The following is a 21,887-nucleotide window of genomic DNA, read 5'->3' on the forward strand; positions in this document are numbered from 1 at the left end:
ACATCTGTTCCCCACAGTTCTTCACTGTACCACACTGTTCTTCATCTGTTCACCAACTTTTCCCCACTGTTCCCCACCAATCCCAACAGTTTTCTAGCAGTTTCCCACCAGTTTTCCATGGTTCCACACTGTTCCCCATCTGTTCCACAACTGTTTTAAACCTGTTACTCACTTTTCCTATCTTTGCCATTGTTCCACATCTGTTCGACAATGTTCCCAACTGTTCCCCAATGTTTGCCTATATTCGACATCTGTCCCCCATCTGTTCCCAATTGTTCCCCATTTTCCCCAATGTTCTGCACCGTTTACCAATATTCCCCATATTCCCCAATGTTCTACACTGTTCCCCAACAGTCCCCCCACTGTTACCCTCTGTACCCCATTGTTCCCCATTGTTGCCCATCTGATGCTCATCTGTTTCCCATCTGTTCCCCACAGTTCTTCACTGTTCCCCAATGGTTCTCCACTGTTACCCACCAATCCCTACTGTTTCTCAGCTGTTTCCCACCTGTTCCTCATGGGTCCTCACTCTTCTCCATCTCTTTTCCATCTGTACCCCACTGTTCCCCCCATTCTCCACTGTTCACCATCTGTTTCACACTGTTCCCCTGCTTCCCACTGTTCCCCTCAGTTTTCCAGCTGTTCCCGAACTGTTCAGCACTGCTCCCCTTTGTTCCCCACTGTTCCCCATTTTTCCCACTGTACCCTACTGTTCCACATCCATTCCCCACAGTTCTTCACTGTACCCCACTCTTATTCACCTGTTCTCCAACTGTGCGCACTATTCCCCACCAATCCCAACTGTTTCCCAGGTTTCCCACCTGTTCCCCATGGTTCCTCACTGTTCTCCAGCTGTTCCCCATTGCTCCTCACTGTTCCCACATTTGTCCTCAGTTACCCACTGTTTGCCCCCACCGCTCTCCACTGTTCGCCTTCTGTTCCACACTGCTCACCACTGTTCTCTAGCTGTTCCCCCCTTTTCCACATTGTATCCCACTGTTCTTCACCTGTTCCCCACCAATCCCAAATGTTCCCCAGCAGTTTCCCAACTGTTCCCCACGGTTTCCCACTGTTCCCCTTCAGTCCCCATCTGACCCCACTGTTTCCCATCAGTTGCACCATTCCCTTTTGTTACCCTCTACCCTCTATTCTCATTGATTCTGCAGTGTTCCCCATCTGTTCCCCTTTCCTCATTGTTCTCCCCTGCTCCCCAATATTCCCCTCCATTTCCTATTGTCCTGCAATGTTCCCCACTCTTCCCTATATGTTCCCCACGGTTCCCTACTGTTTCCCATCGGTTCCGCACTGTTTCCCATTTTTCCCACTGTTCCCCATTATTTCCACTGTTCTCCACTGTTTCACACCTGTTCCCTACTGTTCCCACTTTTCCCCACTGTATCCCATTTCTCCCATTTTGTTCCACATCTGTTCACCAAGGTTTCCAACTGTTCTCCAGTGTTCCCCTATGTTCCACGTCAGTGCCCCATCTGTTCCCCACATTCCCCAATGTTCCCCATCAGTTCTAAACTGTTTCCCACTGTTCTCCAGCTGTCCCCCCTGTTCCACACGGTTCCCCACTGTTCTCAACTGTCCACAGTTCCTCACTGTTCCCCACTGTTCCCCACTGTTCCCCATTTCCCCTACTGTTCTGCATTCTTCCACACTGTTGCCCTTCAGTTCTTCACCTGTTCCCCAACTTTTCCCCACCGTTCCCCAGTAATTCCCACTGTTTCCCACAATTCCTCATTTTCACAACTGTTCCTCACTGTTCCACACTGTTACTTACTGTTCCACACTGTTACTTACTGTTCGACGTATGTTCGCCACAGTTTTTCACTGTTCTCCAGCTGTCGCCGAACTGTTCCCCACTGATTCCCATTGTTCCCCATTTTTCCCAGTGTTCCCCATCTGTTCCCCACAATTCTTCACTGTACCTCACTTTTCTTCACCTGTTCCCTAACTGTTCTGCACTGTTCCCCACCGATCCCAACTGTTTTCAAGCAGTTTCCCACCTGCTCCCTTTTGTTCCCCTCTGTTGTCATCTGTTTTGCAGTGTTCCCCACTTTCCCCATCTGTTACTATTTCCTCATTGTTCCCCCTGCTCCCCAATATTGTCTTCTGTTCCCAATTGTTCTGCAATGTTCCCAATGGTTCCACACTTTTCCCCAACTATTCCTCACTTTTGCCCTTTTTTTCCCAATTTTCCCCAGTTCTCCATTTTTACCTCACTGTTCCCCATTTTTCCCACAGATCCCCACTGTTTCCCATTTTTCCCACTGTTCCACATCTGTTCACCACCATTCCTGACTGTTCACCAATGTTATCCTATATTCCACATCAGTCCCCCATCTGTTTCCCACTGTTCCCCATATTCCCCAATGTTTCACACTGTTCCCCACCCTTTTCTAGATGTTCCCCATTGTTCCTCTCTTATCCACATCAGTCCTCCATCTTTTCCACACTCTTCCATGTATTTCCCAATGTTCAGCACTGTCACATTTGTGGCCCGAAATGTGTAGTTAATAAAACATCAAACACAAGTTTTATCAGGTAAACTTCTCCGAGTCTTTATTCTCCAGTTTCCTTTGTTCTCCTGCTTGTGCTCTTATCTCTCTCTCATACCACGTGACTTCCGGTACATCTCATACATATTCATTATCATGACATCCCTCCTTTAATCAGAAATAAACTTTACCTTCACTTACCAATATCCCTCGGAAACATACAAACATCGTAACTAATGGTAATACTATAACTCAACTACATAAAATTTACTTCCTACAGCACTCATACATGCACTTTATGATATAAGATTAAAATACTGTCCCAAAGTTCTTATTAAAACTATGGCACAAAGTCTTCGTATGGTTTGGGCACTTTCCAGTTTCGTTTCGGCCTGCTTGTGATATTGTTGTCGCTTCTCGGTTGTTCACTCTCACCGTCGAAAATACTGCTCGCCACGGCTTCGGGTGTTTCTGGCGCTCTAGTCACTTCATCAGGAGTGCTGGTAACTGCCTCTGGAACATCATCAGGTCTCTCAGTTTCAGCATCTCGTATTGGCCTTTCAACCTCTTCGCTCGATGTATCTCTGGACTGGTACCTTTTTACACCTGATACATTTCTCTTATACATGACTCCAGTTGGAGACTTGACTGTCACCATACTGCCACTTCTGGATACGACAGTATAGGGTTGATGGTAATAAGGTGTGTCTAGCTTACCACCAGTTTCATGCCCCACTAGAACATTATCTCCTGGCATGATGTCTGAGTACCTAGCTCCACGTTTCGAATCTGTGTACAGCTTTGCTGCACCGTTCTTTTCAGCATCGTGGTCCCTCATCTCCTGGTTGTCTCGATTTCCTTTATTTCTGGCATTTTTGTGTGGATTTTTCTCCCAAAAAATGCTTCTGCAGGACTTTTTCCAGTGGTTGCATGAGGCGTTGCTCGATAGACAGCCACATAAGATAGCAATGCTTCTCGCCAATTTTGTCCTTCTGCGTGTGCAATCCTCAATCGTTTTTCAATGGACTGATTTTGTCTCTCTACTTCCCCGTTGGCTTGCGGCCATTTCGGAGTTACTTTATGATGGTGGATACCTGTGGTCCTCATGTATTCCGCAAATGTCTCTGAAATGAATTGTGGACCGTTGTCAGAGTATAATGTAACAGGTAATCCATATCTTGCGAATATCTCCGCTAACGCTTGTATTGTTTTTTCAGTGGTTGTGGACTTCAACACCACGTACTCATAGTATCTGCTGTAGTAATCTATCATTACCATAATTGATTCACCCGTCGGAAAAGGTCCAAGAAAATCAACAGCTACGTCGATCCATGGTCCTGTCGGGAGTTGCGTACTCCGGATCGGTTCTGGCGGATTACTCCTGCTTATGATTTGACATCCGTGAAAAGTTTTAACAAATTTCTCTGCGTCCTTATCACAACCTTGGTCCTGAGGTTTTGCTTGGTACCAACAATACCTAGGTGTCCTTCATGCGCTAAGGATACGATCTTCGGTCTCAATCTTTGCAGTATCACCAATCTGCAACCTCTTAATACACACTGTCCGATGCAACAAAGTTCGTCTCTAATGGGAATGTAAGCCTTGTGAGTACACTTGTCCCATTGTCCACTCTGTATGCATTCTCTTACTTCCATGAGTTCTGGATCACGTTCGGATTCTCTCGACTTCCTTCGTAGTCACAGCTTTCGGTGTCGACTGAATAGCTACGAAGCGTACAAAGCTCTCTGTTTCTGTTCCCAATTCTGACTTGGATTGTGGACCACCATCTTTCACCAATCTGGACAGCGGATCTGCAATGTTTGTTTTCCCTGCAATGTGGATCACTTTATATTTGTAGGGTTGTAGTCTGAGTACCCATCTCTCTATTCTGGCACATGGTTTGGATCTAGGTGCATAGATCACCTCTAATGGCTTATGATCTGTGATGAGTTCAAATTCAATGCCGTATAAATATGCATGGAACCTCTCACAGGCCCATACAAGTCTGAGTGCTTCTTTCTCTGTCTGAGAGTATCTTCCTTCCACATCTGATAACGATTTGCTGGCATAGGCAATGATTCTTGGTCCTCCATCATGCATAAACCAACACGGCTCCTAAACCAACTGGGCTGGCATCCGCTATGACTTTGGTTGATGCCGCCGGATCGTAATATCCAAGAGTTTTTGCATCTGTCAGGCTTTGCTTCAGCACTGTGAATGCTTTCTTCTGCTCAGATCCAAAATGAAATGGTACACCTTTCCTGGTTAGTTTCCTTAGTGGTTCTGCCACTGTAGCGAAATTAGGAATGAAGTTTGCAAAAAAATTGACCAATCCCAAGAAACTCCTCACCTCTGTTGCGTTCTGAGGTGCACGTGCCTCTACAATAGCTTTCACCTTGGCCTCTGCAGGGTTTAGTCCTTCCCGTGTAAGTTTGTGTCCCATGAAGTCCATCTCTGACACACCGAACTGCACTTGTTTCCATTCACGGTAAAGCCTGCCTCCTGTAGTCTAGATAGTACATGCCTCAACCGTTTGTCATGCTCTTCCATCGTTGGTGCATGGACTATGATGTCGTCAGAAATGTTGGCAACTCCAGGAATGCCTTGAATCACTCGATGGATTTCATACTGGTAGATCTCCGAAGCTGCATTAATTCCAAATGATAGCCTCTTGTAACGATACAATCCACAGAGTGGTAGACATGTGGAATGAGCTTCCGGGAGAAATAGTGGCGGCGGAGTCAATTGTATTATTTAAGAAAAGGTTGGACAGGTATATGGATGAGAAGATGATGGAGGGTTATGGGCATTGTGCAGGGAGGTGGGACTAGAGTGGGGTGTTTGGTTCGGTGCGGACTAGTAGGGCCTAATGGCCTGTTTCCGTGCTGTAAATTGTTATGTTATGTTATGTTACAGTGAGTCACAAATGTTGTTACATCTCGGGAACCTGGATCCAGCTCTAATTGATGATAGCCCCATTTCAGATCAATTTTTGAGAATACCTTGCTGGTAGTTAGTTCTTGAAGTATTTCCTCCACTGTTGGTATAGGGTGTCGTTCTCTAATTATATCTTCATTGGCCATTCTCATGTCAACACATAGTCTTATGTCACCCTTTGGTTTGGGCACAATCACTACTGGGCTGACCCATTGTGTCGAATGTTCCACCGGTTCTATAATGTCTTGTTCGATCAATTCTTTAATTTTGGCTTCGACTTTCCCACAAAGTCCAAACGGAGTTCGGCGCATTGGTTGTGCCTTGGGTTTGACCGTTTCATCTACCGCTAGCTTCAATTGTCGACCTTTCAGCTTTCCTACTCCTTGGAAGACTGCGGGGAATTCTTGCTTCATATCCTCGTATGACTGAATTGAATTGACACAAGCTCCAATATGAAGTATTGCCAGGTCTTGCGTTGTGCTTCTACTCAGCAATGGTTCTCCCCTCTCTTCTATGACCATAAACTCTGCTTCGGTATACTTATCTCCAGCTTCAACAGTTGCAGTAAAACATCCAATGGTCTGCAATGGCTTGGTTGTTGTGTATGGATACAGTTTCTTGGAACACTTCTTTGAGGTACAGATGATCTTTTTCCTTTTCAACTTCTCCCATAAATGTCGATCAATCACATTACTGTCACTGCCTGAATCTACAATGACCTGCACTGTCACTCCATCAATGATCACTGGGACCTTCTCATGATGTACTTCATTCAACGTAAATTGGTAACAACTCTGTTCCTCCTGGGTATCATCATCGTCACCGTCTATCTGGCGAATGGTATCTTTCTTTCCAGGATACTTTCCTTTCCCCCAGGCTTTGCCTTTGGAAGTTGTACTCTTCCTCTTCTGGTCTGCATTGGACTTGCTTTTGCACTTGTTTGCAAAGTGGTCTTTACCTCCACACTTTCTGCAAACTTTGCCTTTGGCCGGGCAATATGGGTCTTTTCCAAAGTGACCTCGGTTTCCACATCTATAACACTCTACGTCCTGTGTCGACGTATATCTTGGCTGGTTATGGCGATGTGAGAGCCTCTTAACTTGCTGGCTTGAGTTGTCTTTCAGGGTCATGGTATGAAATTGCCCTTCAACAGCCTCTAATGCAGCAGCAATGGTTAAAGCATCGGTGAGTTCCAACTCACTCCCCCTTTCCAGTAGACGTCTTCTGAGTTTATCTGATCTGCAGTGCTGTACGACTTGATCCAATAATTGGTTGTCCAAATCAGCTGGCTTGTAATTGCATCCAACAGCTAGCTGGCATAGTCTCGTCACGTACTGAGCAATTGTCTGGCCATCTTCTTGTATCGTTCTTCGAAACAAATGGCGTTGAAATGTAGCATTCGGTGTTACTACATAGTGTGCATTTAATGCATCTACCGCTTTCCGGTATTCATCCTTTCTTCCAGTATTCAAAAGTGTCTTAAATGTTTCCCGAACTGCGGGTCCTGCAGTGAAAAGAAGTAACGCCCTTCTCTGCGCTTTTTGTTCAACTGTACCAGTATCTAGAAATAGGCCACGACTCTCAGCGTAGGATTCAAATTCTTCCAGCCATGCCTTCCACTTCACACTTACAGTGCTTGCATCACCCGTTGGGTCAAAATGAGCAATTCCACTATGTGTTAGAAAGTCACCGTCTGCTCCAGCCATGAGGAAATATTCCAGCCCCAAAAGTACTGAGTTAAAGAGAAAATACTTATCACCTTGAAGTTGTCTGTAATCCTCTGTAATCTTCTTTAGTCTTTAATTTTCTTCAAGCTTCTTTCATCCTTGTCGCCAATGTCACATTTGTGGCCCGAAATGTGAAGTTAATAAAACATCAAGCACAAGTTTTATCAGGTAAACTTCTCCGAGTCTTTATTCTCCAGTTTCCTTTGTTCTCCTGCTTGTGCTCTTATCTCTCTCTCATACCACGTGACTTGATCCAATAATTGGTTGTCCAAATCAGCTGGCTTGTAATTGCATCCAACAGCTAGCTGGCATAGTCTCGTCACGTACTGAACACAACTTCTGTTGTGTTCCCTACGGTTCTACACTGTTCTCCATCTGTTCCCCACTGTTCCCCATTTTTCCCACTTTCTCCATTTATTCACACCTGTTCCTCACTGTCCCCAACTGTTCCCACTTTTCCCCACTGTTTCCAATTTTTCACACTGTTCCACATCTGTTCACCACCGTACCCGACTGTTCCCCAATGTCCCCCTATATTCCTCATCAGTCCCCCATCTGTTCCCCACTGTTTCCATTTCCCCAGTATTCTGCAATGTTTCCCAATGTCCCCCATATTCCCTAATGTTCTGCTCTGTTCCCCACAGTTCTCTAGCTGTTCCCCACTGACCCCACCTGTTCCCCACTGCTCCCCACTATTCCCCTCTGTTGCCCACTGTTCTCCACTTCTGCAGACATCTCCACTGTTCCCCATCAGTTCATTCCATTCTTCAATTTTCCCTGCTGTTGCCCTCTATGCACCACTGTTCCCTAACTTTTTCCAAAGTGTTCCCCACTGTTCCCTTTAGTTCCCCACTTTTCCCCACTGTTTCCCATTTTTGTCACTGTTCCACATCTGTTCACCACCATTGCTGACTGTTCTCCACTATTCCCCTATATTCCACATCAGTTCCCCACTGTTCCCCCTATTCCCCAATGTTCTGCACTTTTCCCCTCATTACCCATCAGTTACCCACTTTTTTCCACTGTTCTCCATGTAGCCCCACTGTTCCCCTCATATCCCAATCTGTTCCCCACTGTTCCCTCATTCTCCACAGTTCCCTATCTGCTCCCCACTATTCCCCGCTGTTGCCCACTTTTCTCCACTGTTGCGCAGGGACCTGCACTGTTCCCCATCCCTTCCTTCCATTTCTCAATTTTCCCCACCGTTGCCCTCTCTGTTCCCCAACTTTTCCCAAGTGTTCCCCACTGTTCCCCACCTGTCACACACTTTTTACCACTGTTCCCCATGTTCTCCAATGTTTGCCATATGTTCCCCACTGCTCTCCCCTGTTACCCTCTCTTCCCCACTGTTACTCATTCTTCCCCTCTCTTCCCCACCATTCTTCACTGTTCCACACTGTTCCCAAGCTGTACACAAACTGTTCCCCTCTGTTCCCCACTCTTCCCCATTTTCCTCAATGTTCTGCACTGTTTCCCAATCTTTTCTAACTGTTCCCCGCCTGTTCCCCACTTTTGTCCACAGTTACCCAATGTTGCCCCATTCCCCACCGTTCCCAATCTGCTTGCCACTGTTCTCCACAGTTCGACACTGATGCACACTGTTCCCAAGCTTGAACTATGCCCCTCTGTTCCCCACTGTTCCCCATTTTTTCCACTGTTCGCCATCTGATTACCGCTGTTCCCAACTATTCCCCACTGTTCTTCTCTGTTGCCTATTGTTCCCCATTGTTCTTCATTATTCTCCAGCTTTTCATGGACTGCTCCCCATCTGTTTCCCCACTGTTCCCCTTTGTTGCCCATTTTCCCTACTGTTCCACATCTGTTCCCCACAATTCTTCACTGTACCACACTGTTCTTCACCTGTTCCCGAATTGTTTTCTACTGTTCGCCACTACTCTCCACTGTTCCCCTCTCTTCTCCTCTGTTCCCAATGTTCTCCACAGTTCTGCAGTGTTCCCCACTGTACTCCATCTGTTCACCTTGTTCCTCAACTGTTCCCCACTGCTCCTCACTGTTCCCACCTGTTACCCACATTTGTCCTCTGTTGCCCACTGTTCCTCCTGCTCTCCACTGTTTGCTATCTGTTCCACAGGGCTCGCCACTGTTACCCATTGTTCCTCTCAGTTCCATACTGTCCCCCACTGTTCCCAACTGTTCCCCACTTTTTTCCAACTTTCCCATTTTTGCCACTGTTCCACATATTCCCCTATATTCCACATCAGTCCCCCATTTGTTCCGCACTCTTCCCTATATTCCCCAATGTTCTCCACTGTTCCCCTCATTACCCAACAGTTACCCACTTTTCTCCACTCTTCCCCCATTCTCCACAGTTCACTATCTGTTCCTCACTGCTCCCCTCTATTCCCCTCTGTTCCCCTTTGTTTCCTACTTTTCCCACTGTTCCCTACTGTTCCACATCTGTTCCCCACAATTCTTCACTGTACCACACTTTTCCTCACCTCTTCCCCACTGTTCCCCACCAATCCTAACTGTTTCCCACCAGGTCCCCACTTTTCACCACTGTTCCTCATGGGTCCACACTGTTCCCCATCAGTACCCCATCTGCTTCCCTCTGTTCCCCACAGTTCTTCACTGTTCTCAACTATCCCATGATCTCCACATTTCCGCTGTGATCCCCATTATTTCCCCCTGTTCCTCATTGTTCCCGACAGTTCCCCACTTTTCCCCACTGTTTCCCATTTTTCCCACCTTTCCACATCTATTCACCACCGTTCCCGACTGTCCCCCAATGTTCCCCTATATTCTGCATCAGTCCTCCATCTGTTCCCCACTCTTCTCCATTTTACCCAATGTACTGCACTGTTTCCAAATGTTTTTCATATTCCCCAATGTTCCACACTGTTCCCCAATAGTTCCCCACTGTTCCCCAGCTGTTCCCGAACTGTTCCCCATCTGTTCCCCACTGTTCCCCTTTGTTCCCTACTGTTCCACATCTGATCCCCATTGTTCCCCACAATTCTTCACTGTTCCCCACTGTGCTCCACTCTTCCCCAGTGTTCAGCATTGTTCCCCACTGTTCCCCATGGGACCACACTATTCACCCTCAGTTTCCCATCAGTTCCCAATCTGCTTCCCACAGTTCTTCACTGTTCTCCAGCTGCTCCCCTCCTGTTCCACACTGTTCACCGCTGTTCTCAACTGTCCCCAGTCTTCTCCACTTCTCTTGCACAGTTCCTCACTGTTCCCCACTGTTCCTCACTGTTCCCCATCTGTTCTCCACAGTTCTTCAGTGTTCCCCACTGTTCTCCAGCTGCCCCCCCATTCCATGCTGTTCCCCACTGTTCTCAACTTTCCCCAGTGTTCTCCACTTCTCCTGCACAGTTCCTCATTGTTCTCCTCTATTCCTCACTGTTCCCCACTGTCCCCCATTTGTTCCCCACAGATGTTCACTGTACCCAACTCTTCTCCATCTGTTCACCAACTGTTCCCCACCAATCCCAACTGTTTCCCACCAGTTCACCACTTTTCACCACTGTTCCCCATCAGTTCCCAATCTGTTGCCCACAGTTCCCCATCTGTTCCCCATGGTTCTTGACTGTACCCTAATGTTCTCAACCGTCTACAGTGTTCTCCACTGTTTCACAATGTTCCCCACTGTTCCCTTGTTCCTCTGTTCCTCACTGTTCCTGACTGTTCCCCACTGTTTCCCATTTTTCCCATTGTTCCCTAATGTTCCACATCTGTTCACCACCTTACCCGACTGTTCCCGAATGATACCCCTATATTCCACATCAGTCCATCTGTTCCCCACTGATTCCCAGCTGTTCCCAAACTGTTCCCCAACAGTTCCTCACCTGATCCCCAACTGTTACCCACGTTTGTCCACTGTTACCTACTGTTCACTCCTGTTCTCCTCTATTCACCATCTGTTCTACTCTGCTCTCCACTGTTCCTCATTATACCCCTCTGTTCCCCATTGTTCCTCACTGCTCCCCTCATGTTCCCTACAGTTTTTCACTGTTCCCTACTGTGCTCCACTCTTCCCCAGTGTTCAGCATTGTTCCTCACTATTCCCCATGGGACCACACTGTTCACCATCAGTTCCAATCTGTTTCCCACTGTTCCCCACAGTTCTTCAGTGTTCCCCACTATTCTCCAATGGTTCCCCCTGTTCCATACTGTTCCCCACTGTTCTCAACTTTCCCCAGTTTTCTCCACTTCTCCTGCACAGTTGCTCACAGTTCCCCACTACTCCCCACTGTTCCCCAGTCATCCCCATTGTTCCCCACAGTTCCTCATTCTAACAACCGTTCCCCACTGTTCCCCACAATTTTCCCCATGGATCCCCACTGTTACCCTTCAGTTCTTCATCAATTCACCAGTGCTCCCCACTGTTCCCCAGTGATCCCCACTTTTCTCACAGTTCCCCAATGTTACCCAATGTTTGCCACTGTTCATCACTGATCCTTACACTGGTCTCCACTGTTCTGCACTGTTACAAACTGTTCTCAACTGTCCCCCAGTATTTTCCACTTTTATCCACAGTTCCTCACTGTTCCCCAGTGTTCCTCACTGTTTCCCACTGTTCCGCATCTGTTCCCCATTTTGCCCATTGTTCTGCATTCTTCCCCATGGTTCCCCACTGTTGCCCTTCAGTTCCCTATCTATTCGCCTCTGTTCCCCAGTGTTCCGCACTTTTTCCAACCTATTCCCCAACTGCTCCCCACTGTTCCACACTGTTCTGCAGCAGTTCCACACCATTTCCGCACTGTTCACTACTATATTCCACTGTTCCCCAACTGTTTCCCACTATTTGCCATCTGTTACCCTCACTTGCCTACTTCTGCCCACTTTTCCACACTGTTTGCCACTGTTGTCCACAATTCTTCACTGTTCCCCACTATTCTCCACAATCTTCACTGTTCCCCACTGTTTGCCACTGTTCCCCAAATGTTCCCCACCTGTTAACACCTGCTCCCTACAGATCCCCACTATTGCAATGGTTCCACAGTATTTTCCCAACTTTAGCCCACTGTTCTCAATAATACACTGTTCCCCACTTTTCCCAATGGCTCCCACCATTCCATATCAGTTCCCTAACTGTTCCCCATCTAGTCCCAACTCTTCCCCATCTATTCCCAACACTTCCACATTCTTTCCACTGTTCCGCACAGTTCCTCACTGTTCCCCACAGTTCCTCACTTTTACCCACTGTTCCCCACTGTTCACCCCATTTTCCACTGTTCCCCATCTGCTCCCCACTGCTCCCCACTATTTTGCTCTTTTCCCCATTGCTCTGCAGAGTTCTCCACGGTTCCCCAGTGTTCCTCATCTGTTCCTCATCTGTTTGACACATGTTCCTCACAAGACCTCACTGTTCCCCAACAGTTCCCCACCATTTCTCATCTGTTCCCCACCGTTTCCCCATCTGTTCCCCACAGTTCATCAGTGTTCCCTACTGTTCTCCAGCTGCCCCCTATTACACACTGTTCCCGTGTTATTCACTGATCCCCACTGTTCCTCACTGTTTCCCACTGATCCTCACTATTCACCACCAGTACCCCACTGTTCCACACCTGTTCTACACTGTTCCCAATTGTTCTTCACTGTTTCCCACCTGTTCCCCACATTTACCTACTGTTACACCCCTGTTCTCCACTATTCACCACCTGTTCTACACTGCTGCCCAATGTGCCCTTCTATTCCCCACTGTTCCTCATTCTTCCCCAGAGTTCTTCACTGTGCCCCACTGTTCCATACTGTTCAGCATTGTTCTCCACTGTTCCCCATGGGTCCACTTTGTTCCCCATCAGTTCCCAATCTGCTTCCCACTGTTGCCCATCAGTTCCCCATTTATTCCCCCTGCTCCCTACTGTTCCCCATTGTTCTGCAGTGTTCCCCACTGTTCCTCTTTCCTTGTTGTTCCCCCCTGTTCCCCAATATTCCCATCCATTCCCCATTGTTCTGCAGTGTTCCCCACATTTGCACACTGTTCCGCATTTTCCCACTGTTCCCCACTTTTCCCTAATGCTTCACATTTTTCCCACTGGTCCCCACTCTTCCACAACTGCTCACCATCATTCCTGACTGTTCCCCAATGTTTTTCCATATTCCGCATCAGTCACTCATTTTTCCCCCGTTCCCCATTACCCCCAATGTTTTGCAGTGTTTACCATTGTTCCCCATATTTCCCAATGTTCCCCACTCTTCCCCATTTTACCCACTGTTCATCTTTTCTCACTGTATCCCCCTGCTCCCCACTGTTCAGCAGTGGTCTCCACTGTTCCCCATCTGTTCCTCACTGTTCCCCACCTGTTTGACACATGTTCCCCAGCAATTCCAAACCATTTTTCCACTGTTCCCCACAGATCACCACAGTTCCACATCAGTTCCCTATTTGTTCTAAACTGTTTCCCACTGTCCCTCACCTTTTCCCCATATGTTCCCGCATGTTCCACACCTGTTCTCCAGCTGTTTCCCACCAGTTCCCCACTGTTCACCTCATTTCCCAATCTGTTCCCCACTTTTCACCACTGTTCCCCAATTCTCCACTGATCATCATTTGTTCCCCACTGATCCCCAGAATTATCCACTGCTCCCCACTGTCCTCAACTGTTCCACATTGTTCACCACTGTTCTGATTTTTACCATCTGTTCCCCACTGTTCCCCACAGTGGGCCCCTGGTCCCCACTATTTCTCTCTTTTCCCCACTGTTCTGCAGTTCTCCACAGTTCCCCATCTGTTCCCCACTGTTCGCCCCTGCTCCCCACTATTCCCCTCTGTTCTCCACTGCTCTGCAGTGTTCTTCACGGTTCCCCAGTGTTCCCCATCTGTTCCTCACTGTTCCCCATCCATTTGTCACATGTTACCCACAAGTCCGCACTGTTCCCTAGCAGTTTCCCACCTGTTCCTCCAATTTTCCCCACTGTTCCCCACCTGTTACACACCTGCTCACTACAGTTCCCGACTATTGCACGTGGTTCCACAGTATTACCTCATCTTTACCCCAATGTTCTCAACAATGCACTCTTCCCACTTTTCCCAATGTTTCCCACCAGTTCCCTAACTGTTCCCCATTGTTCCCAACTCTTCCCCATTCTTTCCACTGTTACCCACATTTCCTCACTTTTCCCCACTGTTCCACTATTCTCCACTGTTCCCAAACTCTTCCCCAGTGTTTCCCCCTGATCCCCATTATTCTCTGTTCACTACGATTCTGCAGTGTTCTCCACTGTTCCCCTCTGCTCCCGTTTCCTCATTGTTTGCCCCTGCTCCCAACTGATCTCCTCTGTTCCCCACTCATCTGCAGTGTTCTCCACGGTTCCCCAGTTTTCCCCATCTGTTCCTCACTGTTCCCCACCTGTTCGACACGTGTTCCACACGTCCCCACTGTTCCCCAGCAGCCCCCCACCATTTCTCCACTTTTCCTACTGTTCCCCATCAGTTTACCATCTCTTTCTCACCTGTTTCCCATCTGTTACCCACTTGTTCCACACCTGATCCTCACTATTCACAAGCAGTTTCCCCCGTGTTCCCCTCAGTTCCCAATGGGTTCCCAACTTATCCCCATTCTCCACTGTTCCCCATCTGTTCCTGACTGGTCCCCACCTGTTCGACACATGTTCCCCAGCAGTCCCCACCAATTCTCCACTGTTTCCTACTGTTCCCCATCAGTTCACCATCTATTCCTCACCTGTACCCCACTTGTTCCATACCTGATCCTCACTATTCACCTGCAGTTTCCCTCCAGTTCCCCAGAGTTCACCCCAGTTCCCAAACTGTTCCCCGTTCTCCACTGTTTGCTATCTGTTCCCCACTGTTATCCACTGCTCCCCAATAATTCCACTCATTTCTCCACTGTTCCACAGTTCCCCATTATTCCCCATCGTTTCCCCAATTTTGTCCACTGTTTCCCAATGTTCCACCCATTCTCCACTGTTTGCCATCTGTTCCCCTCAGTTCTTCACTGATCCACACTGTTTCTAAGCTGTTTCCGAACTGTTCCCCTCTGTACCCCACTCTTCCCCATTTTCCCTACTGTTCATCATCTGATCACCACTGTTCCCGACTATACCCCAAAGTTCTCCACTGTTCTCCACTGTCCTCCAGCTGTTTCTGAACTGTTTGCTGCTACTCTCCACTGTTCAACTCTGTTTCCCACTGTTCCCCATCTGTTCCACACTGTTGCCCATTTTTCCTAATGTTCACCACGGGTCCCCATCTGTTCCGCACTGTTGTCCATTTTTCCTAATGATCACCACTGGTCCCCATCTGTTCTGCACTGTTGCCCAATTTTCACAATGTTCCAAAATATTTCCTATCAGTTCCCCACTCTTCCCCACTTTTCTAACTGTTCCCCATTGTTCCACAATCTTTCCCATTTTACCCACTATTCCCCTCTGTTCTCCATTTTTCCGCAGTGTTCACCATCTGTTCACCTTTCCTCATTGTTCCCCCTGCTCCACACTATTCCCCTCTGTTCCCCACTGTTCAGCAGTGGTCCCCATGAATCCCCACTGTTCCCCATCTTTTCCTCATTGTTCCCCACCAGTTTGACACTTGTTTCCCAGCAGTTCTCCACTTTTTCTCCACTGTTCCTCACTGATCCCCACATATCCACATCCATATGACTGTTTCCCATCTATTCCACACCTGTTCCCCACTGTTCCCCAGCTGTTTCCAACCAGATCCCCACTTGTCACCACTGTTCCCTATGGTTTCCCACTGATCACCTCATTTTCCATTCTGTTCCCCATTTTACTCCACTGTTTACCCATTCTCCACTGTTCACCATCTGTTCCCCACTGTTCCCCCTGCTCCCCACTGTTCCCAAACTGTTCAACACAGTTTCCCTTTGTTCCCCACAGTTCTCCTTTGTTCCCCTCTGTTCCCCATTTATCCCACTGTTCCCCATCTGTTCGCCACTTTCACACTTGTTCTCCATTGTTCACCATCTGTTTCACACTCTTCCCCCTGCTCCCCGCTGTTCCCCTCTGTTTTCTTGCAGTTCCCCTTTTTTCCCTCAGTACCCTACTCTTCCAGATCTGTTCCCCACAGTTCATCACTGTACCCCACTGTTCTTCACCTCTTCCCCAACTGTTCCCCACTCTTCCCCACCAATCCCAACTTATTGCCATCAGTTCCTCACCTGTTTCCCATGATTCCCCACTGTTCCTCATTCTTCCCCACTGTTCCTCACTGTTCCCCACTGTGCCCCACTGTTCCACAGTGTTCAGTGTGGTTCCCCACTGTTCCCCATGGGTCCACACTGTTCCTCATCAGTTCCAATTTCCTAATTGTTCTTCAATGACAATCAGTGTTCATCACTGTTCCCCTCTGTGATTCTATGTTCCCCACTGTTTCCCACTGGTCTCCACTGTTCCCCAACAGTTCTCTACTGTCCCCCACTCATCCCCACTGTTTCTAATCTGTTCCCAATGGCTCGTCAATGTTCCCCATCACTTCCCCATCTATTTTCCATCTGTATCCACTTTTCTCCCCATTCTCCAGTGTTCAACATCTGTTCCACACTGTTCCCCACAGTTCTTAACTGTTCACCATCTGTTTCACATTGATTCCCCTTCTCCACACTATTACCCTCTGTTTTCCAGCTGTTCCCGAAATGTTCAGCACTTTTCCCCTTTATTCCCCACTGATCCCCATTTTTCCAACTATACCCTACTGTTTCACATATGTTCCCCATAGGTCTTCACTCTACCCCACTGTTCTTTACCTGTTCTCCTAATGTTCCCCACCAATCCCAACTGTTTCCCAGGAGTACCCCACCTGTTCCCCACAGTTTCCCACTGTTCCCGATCAGTTCCCCTTTATTCCCCACTGATCCCATTTATCCAACTCTTACCCACTGTTCCACACCTGTTGTACAATGTTACCGACTTTTTCCCTCTGTTCCCCGCTGTTCCTCAATTGTTCCCAATTGTTCCTCACTGTTCCCCACCTGTTCCCCACATTTACCCACTGTTACTTGCTCTGTTCTCCACCTGTTCTACACTGCTCCCCACTGTGCCCCCTATTCCCCACTGTTCCCCATTGTTCCCCACAGTTCTTCACTGTTCCCTATGGTGTCCCACTGTTCAACAGTGTTCAGCATTGTTCTCCACTGTTCCCCATGGGTCCACCCTATTGCCAATCTGTTTCCCACTGTTCCTCACCTGTTCCCCCTGCTCCCAACTGTTCCCCTCTATTCTGATCTGTTCTGCACTGTTCCCAACCTGTTTGACGCAAGTTCCCCACCAGTTCTCCACCATTTTCCCACTGTTCCCCACTGATCCACACAGTTCCACATCAATTCTCCATCTGTTCTAAACTGTTTCCCACTGTTCCCCAGCTGTTTCCCACCAGTTCCCTGCTTTTCACCACTGTTCCCCATGGTTCCCCTCTGTACACCTCAATTCCCAACCTGTTTCCCACTTTTCCAAACTGTTCCCCCATTTTCCACTGTTCACCATCTGTTTCACAGTGATCCCCCTGATTCCCACGGTTCCTCTCTGTTTTCCAGCTGTTCCCCATTTTACCACTGTACTGTACTCTTCCCCACCAATTCTAACTGTTTTCCATCAGTTTCCCACCTGTTCCCTATGGTTCTCCACTGTTCACCATCAGTACCCCATCTGTCCCTCTCTGTTCTCCGGCTGTTCCCAAACTGTTCTCCAGCTGTTTCCGAACTGTTCCCCATTTTACCTACTGTTCCCTACTGTTCCACATCTCTTCCCCACAGTTCTTCACTGTAGCCCACTGTTCTTCACCTGTTCCCTAACTTTTCCACACTGTTCCACACCAGTCCCAAATGTTTCCCAGCAGTTTCCCGCTTTTTCACTGTTTCTCATGGTTCCCCACTGTTCACCTCATTTCCCAATCTGTTCCCCACTGTTGCCCCTGCTTCCCACTCTTCCCCTCTGATTTCCAGCTGTTCCCCATGTTCTCTCCTGTACCACATCTGTTCCCAACATTTCGTCATTGTTCCCCACTGTTTTTCACCTGTTCCCCAACTTTTAGACACTGTTTCACAACTGTTTCACACCAGTTACCCCCATGTTATCTAGAGTTCCCCACTGTTTCCCAACAATTCTCCATCTGTTACCACTGCTTCCTTTTGTTCACCTCTGTTCTGCAGTGTCCACCACTGTTCCCCATCTCTTATCAATGTTCTCCAGCTGTTCCTGAACTGTTCCCCACTGTTCTCCAGCTGTTCCCCACTGTTTCACACCTGTTCTCCAATGTTCCATAACTGTTCCCCACTTACTTTACCGCACTGTTCCCCATCTGTTTTCACTGTTTCCCAACTGTTCCCCAGCAGTTCTCCACCATTTCTCCACTGTTACCCACTGTTCCAGATCAGTTTAACATTACTCATTGTTTCCCCCTGATCCCCAATATTCCCCTCCATTCCCCATTATTCTGCAGTGTTCCCCATGGTTCCATATTGTTCCCTACTTTCCTCAGTGTTCCCCACTGTTCTGCATCTGTCCTCTCTGTTGCCCATTTTCCCCATTTATCCCACTGTTCCCCACCTGTTCTCCACTGTTCTTTAACTGTTCCCTACTGTTCCTTCCTTTTCCTCACTGTTCTCCATCTGTTCCACACTGTTGCCCAATTTTCCTAATGTTCACCACTGTTCTGCATCTGTTCTGCACTCTTGCCCAATTTTCGCAATGTTCCCCACTCTTCCCTATATGTTCCCCACGGTTCCCTACTGTTCCCCATTTGTTCCTCACTGTTCGCCAACTGTTCTACACGTTCCTTAGCAGTTCCCCACCATTTCTCCACTGTTCCCACTGATCCCCACAGTTCCACATCAGTTCCCCATCTGTTCTAAACTGTACCCCACTGTCCCTCACCTTTTTCCCATTGTTCCCCACCTTTCACCATCTGTTCCCCACTGTTCCCCAGATGCTTCCCACCAGTTCCCCACTTTTCACCACTGTTACCCCATTCCCCACTGTTCCCCAGATGCTTCCAACCAGTTCCCTATCTCGTTCCCTAACAGGAGATCCAGTATTACACCATCCCGAGTTGGTTCCTCTACATATTGATTAATAAAACTATCTTGCACACATTTGAAAATCTCTAGCCCATCCAGCCCTCTTACTGCATGGGTATCCCAATCAATGTGAGGGAGGTTAAAATCTCCCATGATCACTACCTTATGTTTATTACACATATATGCTATCTCCTTACAAATTTGTTCTTCCAATTTTCTTGGCCCATTTGGTGGTCTATAATACACTCCTATTAGTACCCTCATGCCTCCTCCTCCCCTCAATTCCTCCCAAACAGCTTCACTGGATGATCCCACCAAACCATCCTGCCACCTCATGGCAGTAATGTCCTCCTTAACAAGCAGAGCAACTCCTCCCCCTTTTTTACCCCCTGTTCTATCACATCTAAAACATTTATATTCTGGAATATTTAGTTGCCAGTCCTGACCTTCCTGTAACCAGGTCTCACTAATTGCCACAACATCATGATTCCAAGTGCCAATCCATGCTCTAACCTCATCTACCTTGTTCACTATGTAAACGCATTTCAGAGAATGACCCTCAGATATATTCCCTATTCTACCTTATACCTTAACCTCCATCCTTCCTTTGTTATCTTAATCCCGAATGTTTTCCTACTGTTCACCACTACTCTCCACTGTTCCCCTCTGTTTGCCACTGTTCTCCAATGTTCCGCAGTGTTTCCCACCTGTTTCCCCGTTCCAAATTGTTCCCTTCTGTTCCCCACTGTTCCCCAATGCTCCTCACTTTTCCCGAACTGTTACCCAAATTTCTTGTCTGTTACCCACTGTTCCCCGTTATCCACTGTTCACAATCTGTCTGCACTGTTGTCCATTTTTAGCAATGTTCCCCATTCTTCCCTATCAGTTTCTCATGGTTCCCCACATTTCCACATCTGTTCCCCATCTGATTTTCACCATTCCCCACCTGTTCGACACATGTTCCACAGCAGTTCTCCACTGTTCCCCACTGATCCCCACTGATCCCCACAGTTTCACATCAGTTCCCCATCTGTTCTAAACTGTTTCCCACTGTCCTCACCTTTTCCTCACTGTACTCCACCTGTTCCCCACTGTTCCCCAGCTGCTTCTGACCAGTTCCCCACTTTTCACCACTGTTCCCCCATTCTCCACTGCTCACCATCTGTTCCACGCTGTTCCCCTGCTCGCCACTGTTCCCCTGTTTTCCAACTGTTCCTGAACTGTTCCGCAGTGTTCCCGTTTGCTCCTTAATGTTCCCCTTTTTTCCCCACTCTACCCCATTTTCCCCACTGTTTGCTACTGTTCTAATCTGTTCCCCACAGTTCACCATCTGTTCCCCACTGTTCCTGAACTGTTCCCCACTGTTCACAAGGTGTTCCCGAACTTTTCACTATTATTCTCCACTTTTGCACTTTGCTCCCCATCTGTTCACCATTTATGCCACTGTTCCCTACTGTTTCACACCTGTTCTCCACTGTTCCACAACTGTTCCCCAATTACTTTTCCCCACTGTTCCCCATCTGCTCCGCACTGTTGCCAATTTTTCCTATGTTCATCACTGTTCCCCATCTGTTCTGCACTGTTGCCCAATTTTCACAATGTTCCCGATTCTTCCCTAGAAGTTCCCCAAAATTCTACACTGTTGCCCATCAGTTCCCCATCAATTTAACATTCCTCATTGTTTCCCCCTTGTTCCCGAATATTCCATTTACCATTATTCTACAGTGTTCCCCATGGTTCCACACTGTTCACAACTTTTCCCCACTGATCCTCAGTGTTCCTCACTGTTCCGCCCTATTGATTCTTTTCCCCAATGTTCCCCGTTGTTCCCCATCTGTTCTCCACTGTTCCACAACTGTTCCCCACTGTTCCTTACTTATTCCCACTGTTCACAATCTGTTCCACACTGTTGCCCATTTTGCCTAATGTTCACAACTGTTGCCCATCTGTTCTGCACTGTTGCCCAATTGTTGCAATATTCACCACAATTCCCTATCAGTTTCCTACCTGTTCCGCATTAATTACCCACTGTTCCCCATCTGTTCCGCACTGTTCCCCATCTGCTCCCCACTGTTACCCAGTTTTCTTAATTTTTACCACTGTTCCCCATCTGATTGGCACTGTTACCTATTTTTTTGGAATTCACCGCACTATTCCCTATCAGTTCCTCATGGTTCTCCACTGTTCTCCACCTGTTCGACACATGTTCCTCAGCAGTTATCGACCATTTCTCCACCAACTCCACCTGTTCCCCACTTTTCCCCAGCTGCTTCCCAGTAGTTACCCACATTTCACCTCTGTTACCCCATTCTCCACTGTTCACCATCTCCACTGTTCACCACACTCTTCCCCCTATTCCTCAATGTTCGCCTATTTTTCCCACTGTACCCTAATATCCCAATCTGTTCCTTACAGTTTATCACATAGAAACATAGAAGATAGGAGCAGGAGTAGGTCATTCGACCCTTCGAGCCTGCTCCGCCATTCAACGAGATCATGGCTGATCTTAAAGCTCAGTACCCCGTCCACGCCTTCTCTCCGTAACCTTTAATACCCTTATACTGAAGAAATATATCTAATTCCCTCTTAAATATATTTAATGAACCTGCCTCCACTGCCCTCTGTGGCAATGAATTCCACAGTTTCACCATCCTCTGGGTAAAGAAATTCCTCCTCATCACGGTCCTAAATGGTTTGCCTATTATCCTCAAACCATGGCCCCGGGTTCTGGACTCCCCCACCATTGGAAACATCCC

The sequence above is a fragment of the Narcine bancroftii genome, chromosome 3 (genome assembly GCF_036971445.1).
Source record: "Narcine bancroftii isolate sNarBan1 chromosome 3, sNarBan1.hap1, whole genome shotgun sequence".
NCBI classification, from domain to species: domain Eukaryota; kingdom Metazoa; phylum Chordata; class Chondrichthyes; order Torpediniformes; family Narcinidae; genus Narcine; species Narcine bancroftii.